Genomic DNA, 7,624 nt, shown 5'->3' on the forward strand with positions numbered 1-7,624 from the left:
CTCAATGTTAACTGTGGCAAAAAGTGGCAAATACACAAGAATGTGTTAAATTTTACTGAAACATTTTTCTAATAGAAATAAAAAATATTGGTATATATTGGCATAAAGGTTGTTCTGCCTTTGGCAATATGTGTTAAAATGTATTATTTACCATTATATTGAAATGCATGCCTTTTAGTTTTTATGGTGCTTTCACGCCTAAGTAGGGGCGCCCTTGCGCTTCCTTAAGCAAAGATGAACGCGCTCACGTGAAGAAGAGCGCGCTTGCACGCGAAGAAGTGCAGCTACAAAGCATCCAAGCGAGTGAGCAAGTTAGTGAGAGAGGGAAACACTTCTATGAGCCTACGTTCTTTGTTAATGTTTGTAAAATATCTACAGAGGCAACATCTGTATGTATCATCTTTTGTGTTGTTGTTCTGCGTTTCCACTCACGATCGGACACTTAAATCCAGTTGTGTAGTGGTTTGAACTTTGTGCTAATGCTAGCGAACGCATGCTAACCGTTTGTGTTATTACTGTATTAGCAGCTAATCATCGCTGATTATTGTTGATGCGAACCTGTTTGTTATTGGAGACGAAATTGATGTGTTTCATTTCTATTTTTAGTTTCACTCTTCAAGTGCTGGTTGAATAAAGTCAGCAAATTATAACAACGTCTTTTGCATTGTCATTTGGGAGTTTAGCTAGCTGTATAGCCAGGACTGAGCCTTAGCGTCTCGGTGAGGACAGTACAGTCGTATTCCCTCTCGATGCAGTTATCTTCACCTTGCAATGACTGCAAGTCGCTTTGTTGTAATTTTTCCTCGTGAAGACACACTTTTGAGCGTTTGAACCTATATCATTGTTATGTTTACGGCTGCAATGCTCGTGCTAAACCATCATAACCTTTCATTTTCACCCTCTTTTCTGGTGAAGTGTAGCCAAACTTTGGAGCGTGTGGTTCTTAGCGCCATGCTAGTTTGACGCGTCTGGACAACAAGACACGTCACGTAACGACGCAATACGCGTCTTTAGGAATCGTTAAGGCTTTTTCATTGTGATGTCGAGGCCTCGAAACACTAGAAACCTGTTCAGAATTGGAATCGGAATTCGATTTTCATCCCAAATCATGATGTTCACTTTGAGAATGAAAACACTATTGTATAAACCCGGGGTCATCAATTAGCTGACCGCGGTCCACGACCGGATCACGGTGCACCTCTCTGCGGACCCAGAGCTAAAACTTATTTTTCACATCTATTATTTGTATGAATCGCCGATCTATCCCATGCGCTACTATTCTATCGCTAAATTCGGTTTCATTTTTAGTCAAATATCTTCCATGTTCCTACTTCTGTTGTCATCACTAAGACAACGATGCGTTGATTGGCCGAGAGAGCCTGCATGTCTACTAGAGCTGAAACGAGTACTCGAGCAACTCGAGTAACTCGAGTTTAAAAACGGATCCGAGTAATTTTATTCACCTCGAGTAATCGTTTATTTTGACAGCTCTAAGCATCACGTTTTGCTCGGACTACTTTTAATGCGGGACAACACGCTGTCACGTGTGGAGAGGAAGAAGGAAAAAAAAAAAAAAAAACTTACTGCAGCCGACAGCCGCCACAAACGACGCCGACGTTGCTAAATACTAGCCCGCACGATGCTACGTCGGTACAGGTAGCGTCTGATGCGTCTCATAGAGATCACATGTATGTTGAACTAGATGCGAAATGACAGACTCGGCCGCGTATGGGCAGCGTTAGTAAACAGCCGCCATCTTAAAGCAGTAGAGCGCTAAGCGCTAATAAAGAGCGCTAAGCGCTAATAAATAAGATTAACGTTACTGTCGCTACTAGCTCACGTAACGTTAGCCCTGCGGAGGGCTAGGTTTCAATTATGACCACTGTCGATGCGTGGCTAACGTGTCTTACATACAGGCTTTAACATAACATAGCATTGTGGCGTGATGAGGGTGTAAAATAAAAACTTAATCATGCTAACTATCAATTTTAGCTCAGTAGTCATTGCTGGATAAAACACCAAGTAGCACTGGTCCCTAATGTGCTCCAATACAGCCTGTATCATACATTTATTTTGAACACTGCAAAAACTCAAAATCCTATCAGGACTTACAGTTTAGACTAACTTAAAACTTAACTAGAACTTAAAAATGGCTTGACACAAAGAGAAATTCAATTGAAACACGTGGGAAAAAATCCTAACTTTTAAGTGATGTGTGTTATCAAGCGTAACGGCATTTTTAGGTAAGATATATATATTAGGGCTGTCAAAATTATCGCAATAACGCGCGGTAATTAATTTTTTCAATTAATCACGTTAACATTTTTGACGCAATTAACGCACATGTCCCGCTCAGACAGTATTCTGCCTTTCGGTAAGTTTACAGCAAGGCTTTTTGTGCTGTCTAACTGCGAACTCTTGTGGTCACTTTGCGACATGGTTTATTTTTTTCTTGCCAGTTCAATATGGCTGCACGACGTCTCGGGCTGATGCCTACGTTGTAATGTAGTGCTTATATGATCCTTGGACAAGATTTGTCCGTAAGTATGGTTGTTGTAAAGAATGTACATATTATGTTAGTAAGCGAAATGTTCTATTTTTTGTATGAGACGCTTTTTGTTTATGTTTAGTGAACCTGTATAGCGTGCTAAGCTAACGTTGTTGCTAATGCAATGCTTGTGTACTTTTTTTTTATGACGGTCTAAAGAGGACAATGGTTTGAGGCTATTTTATTAATAAATCAGATGAAAAAGGAAGAAGTCTGATTATTAAGGCGTCGTTCACTAGCTGTCTAGCTTTGGAAAAAGTAGACGCTTCAGAGTGAGGACAGCATAGACAGATTTAAATGACAGTAGAGTGAAATGCCCACTACAGTCCTTATGTACCGTATGTTGAATGTACAGTGGGGAGAACAAGTATTTGATACATTGGCAGTGTATCAAATACTTGTTCTCCCCACTGTATATATCCATCTTGTGTCTTATCTTTCCATTCCAACAATTTATTTTACAGAATATATATATATAATTTACAGAAAAATATGGCATATTTTATAGATGGTTTGAATTGCGATTAATTGCGATTAATTACGATTAATTAATTATTAAGCTGTAATCAACTCGATTAAAAATTTAAATCGTTTGACAGCCCTAATATATATATATATATATATATATATATATATATACATAGTTTTTTTTTTTTTAAATAAGATCTAAAAGTTTTTTTAGTGAAAGCAGTGAATTAGTCTTTTTTTTTTTTTTTTAATTCTAGTTACATCTGAGATACAATTGTTGGCTGTTTTCAAAAATATACATCGAAAATAAAGACATTGATTGACTGAAAATGGTTCAAGATTAGATGAAATGTCTTGTTTTCTCATGTATATTTATAATTGCTCTTCACCTAAAAATATATTTGTTTTATCCGATTACTCGATTAATCGATAGAATTTTCAGTCGATTACTCGATTACTAAAATATTCGATAGCTGCAGCCCTAATGTCTACTTCTGTCTACTTTCGACGTGAAAGTTTTAAAACGGTTTCATCATTTAAAGATAGATTCAAGTCAAGATTTTGCCGTTTTTTTTTTTTTTTTTTAATTAAAAGTAATTAGGTTCGCTACAACAGAGCCTTCTAGAGAAGTCTACTGCTTTAAGATGGCGCCTGTATACTAGCGAGGGATAGTCTGTCATTTCGCATCTAGTTCTTGATATATGGTCTAACACCGCCGTCGTCTGTCATTTCACATCAAGCTCTAGATATATGTGATATCTACCATAGCCGTATGTTGCTGTATGTTTGTAGCAACTAGCAACTGGGCGCTGTTTGTAGCGGCTGACGGCCGCAGTCAGGTATTATTGGTTTTTTTTTTATCTAGCGGCATGAGTTGAACATGATATTTACTCTTGGTCCGTTCCTCATTGCGTCCTGAAGACCGCGCTGACTGTGTTTTATTTCCGCTTTACCTGGTATAATTCAATAATCGGAATTTGGATGTTTGTGAATCGTTCTCGAATCATCCACAACCGTATCGCGAATAATCGGAGAATCGGAAATTTCGCTCGCCTCTAGTAATTACGTTTTTTGTATTTTTGTAGAAGTCAAGAAAATTGTTATTTTTATTTAATCAGAATATGCACTGTATTTTTGTTTGGTCAAAAGAAAACCACCTTCGACCAGCCTTGTACTTGACCGACATTAAGAAATGGACCCATGCTTGTATGAAAAAATTGTGGACGTTCAAGATTTGTATTTGAGGACCCCTGGTATAAACAATACTACACCTGCATTAAGCACAAAATAAAAACAGAATGAATGTGTCATCAATCAAGTGGAATAATTTAATGCCATTTTATGTGGTATATTTGGATTGTCATAAAAATCTACGAGCATGCAGCTTTGATACATAGTTTTTTTTTTTTTTTTAATGCTGTAAAAACCTTGAGAAGGCCTTCTTCCTTGCTTTTCTATGACTAACTCAAAGCAATCACATCTCCCTGCTTCATTCAGCACACACACTAATTGGCCTGCAACTACATTACCTCCCTTCCCTTAATAAGGTTAAGTGTGTGCCTGCCTGACCAGGCCCTTCCTCCATATACACACATCCAATGACAAATGAAATCTTGCACCATTGGTGTTCATATAGTGCTCCATGTACAAGGTGCGATTGAGTACACGCATTACCTTCTGTTGTACCCGTCATAATAAAGTAATATGTGCACATCGTTACAATGGTATAAATTTTTTCACTTATTAAATCTGTTTGTCTATTATATAGTTAACTGAAAATGTTTTTCTATGCAATCAATGGTTTATAATATAAATCACTGAATAAAAGTTGATTTAATAATCATTGATTATAAAATCTCAAAAATGATCATGGGCACCCAAACTTTTTCACACCACTGTATGTGAGGAAGGTAATTATGCATCCGATAACTTGCGGCGGTTCAATATCTAGTAGCGGGGCTCCAGATGCGGTAAAAGCAGCCGAAACCCCATGTCCTCAACGACTGTAAACGGCTGGTCACCGAAGGCGATAAACTGCATTTTTTTTTTTATCCGAGTCTTTGGCTCTCGGGTTACTTAGATCAAAATGTCTCTGCTTGTCAAAAGAGTTTCCAATTGTCACAAGCCTTGGAGATTTCCATTATTAGCTTTAGCCTTCGCGCTAGCAGCAGCCTTGTATTTGTTCCACAAATCTTTGTGATGCAGCTTTAAATGGCTGTTCAGGTTAGTGGTGTTGAATGAGGACACTGTCTTTCTACCTCGTGGAACTTCTGCAGTGCATGTTTTGCAGATGGCGAGAGCCTTGTTACACACACGAAAGTCAACCCACATTGGTGAGAACCACCAAATCGTATTCCTTTAAGCATGTCATGCATCGCATCATTCATGCTACAGGGGCTTCAGAGGGATAAGGGGTTGAGGTGGCAGTGCATAATTGGACAAAACTGTGTCGATTGCGCACATTTGGAGGCTAAATAAAGCATCTAATTATTGGATTGCATTATCGAATTTTTTTTTTTTTTTTTAATCTGGATTATCTGTGCGACGTCATAATTGCCAATTGGGAAAAACTTTATTCATGCTTATAAAACACATAACTGCTGTGATACTATATTAATTTGTTAGACTGTATTCATCCATGTTTGTGTGCTGTATTTCTTTGAACATAATACGAAGAGTTTCTGTCGACTGTCTTATCAGATTTTCACTCCCTTTTGGTGCCAGCTACGGCTAGGTTCCCAAGGTCGTAGCTCAAAATGTTTTTCAGCTAAAAATCACCAGTGGTGGGCTGTAATAAGTTTCGTTTTTGCTTTAACAGTAGGTATCATTTTCATAGTAAGCAAGAAGCATATGTAAACCCTTGACTTCTGTATCGACTTTGTACTCCTGCTTGTTCACGGCTTCTTGCCGGATCATGCCATTGTATCCTTGATATATCTAGTTTTTATATAAAGTCTTCGAAGCAGGCAATCCTTGGTTGGTCTGATTCATTTCTCTCTTCGAGCTATCGAGTTGACACTTGTCTTGGAGTAAAGTTGAATTTCCCTGACACCATTATCGGCTGATAATTATCGGTAACCGATATTATCGTGCATCTTTAGGGATTTTTTACTGTATATATTTGATATGTTTCCAGTTAAATTTTTCATCAATGATTACTCCCCAAAATCTGATTTCATGAACTCTCTCAATTTCTATACCAACTACTATTATCTTCAACTATGATACTTTTTACAGTTTTAATATTTTTGTCTTCTCCAACCTTGATATGCTTTTTACGCAGCCACTCTTTGGTTAGCTCGGCTGTGTGCTTCGGATCATTGTCATGTTGGAAGATCCGGCCACGACTCATTTTCAAAGTCTCTGACTGAGGGAAGAAGGTTGAGGCTAAAAATCTGACGATACATTAAACCATTCATCCTCTGCTTTATACAGTACAGTCAACCTGTACCATGAGGTTTCCACCCCCGTACTTTACAGAGGGGATGTTGTTTTTGGGATTGTACTTATCCTTCTTTTTCGTCCACACACGACGAGTGAAGTTTGCACCAAAAAGTTCTACTTTGGTCTCATCTGACTACATGACTTTCTCTCATGACCCATCTGCATCATTCTGATGGTCCCTGGCAAACTTCAGACGGGCCTTCACCAGCACTGGCTTCAACAGGGGAACCTTCCGAGCAACGCATGATTTTAAACCATTGCACCGCAGTGTTCTACTAACATTAGCCTTTGAAACTGTGTACCCAGCACTCTTCAGGTCATTGACCAGCTCCTGCCGTGTAGTTCTAGGCTGAGCCCTCACTTTTCTCATCATGAGTGATGCCCCATAAAGAGAGATTTTAAATGGAGCCCCAGTCCGAGGTAGATTATCAGTCATGTTTAGCCTTTCCATTTTCTAACAATTGCTGCAACTGTTGATTCATTCTCACCAAGCTGCTTTCCAATTGTCTCATAGCATTTACTGCTTTCTGGAGCTCATTAATATCTTCTCTGGTGTCTTTCGAAAGCTCTCGTGTCTTGCCCATGGTATCAGTGGGATTTTGAATGACTGTGGGGTGCACGGGTGACAATATTGAGCTCAAACGAGTGGTGGGTGGGTGGTTACTCATGGGGTAGAGGTGGACTTTAAGGTAGACTAACAACTCTGAGTGTCATAATTATTGCTGGTTCTCAGGGGTTCTAATGCTTATGAACCACTGTAAACTACAAATACCGGCAATTAAAAAAAAATAAAAATAAAAAAATCATACAATGTGAGTTCAGAATTTTTTTTTTTTTTTTAAAGATTATGTCTCTATAACTGAAATTGCATCTATGATTTAAATTTTAGACCGCTCCCCATCTTCTAAGTGGGTGAACTTGCAAAATCACAAGGGGTGCAAATACGTAATTCTGCTCCTCACTGTACATGTCCTACCTAAATACCTACAAATATTCTCATCAACATTACCACATCCATTTTTGATCACGGAATTGTTTATTAGCATACTGCTAACCTATACTTCATTGAAAGACAGAGGGCTGGGAAGTCTAGTTGTTGTTCCTACCTCTGGAAGAAGGCATAATCAAAACTGATGGAGTATGTAAGTAAGTATATATGTTTCA

The sequence above is a fragment of the Corythoichthys intestinalis genome, chromosome 7 (genome assembly GCF_030265065.1).
Source record: "Corythoichthys intestinalis isolate RoL2023-P3 chromosome 7, ASM3026506v1, whole genome shotgun sequence".
In the NCBI taxonomy this organism is placed as follows: Eukaryota; Metazoa; Chordata; class Actinopteri; order Syngnathiformes; family Syngnathidae; genus Corythoichthys; species Corythoichthys intestinalis.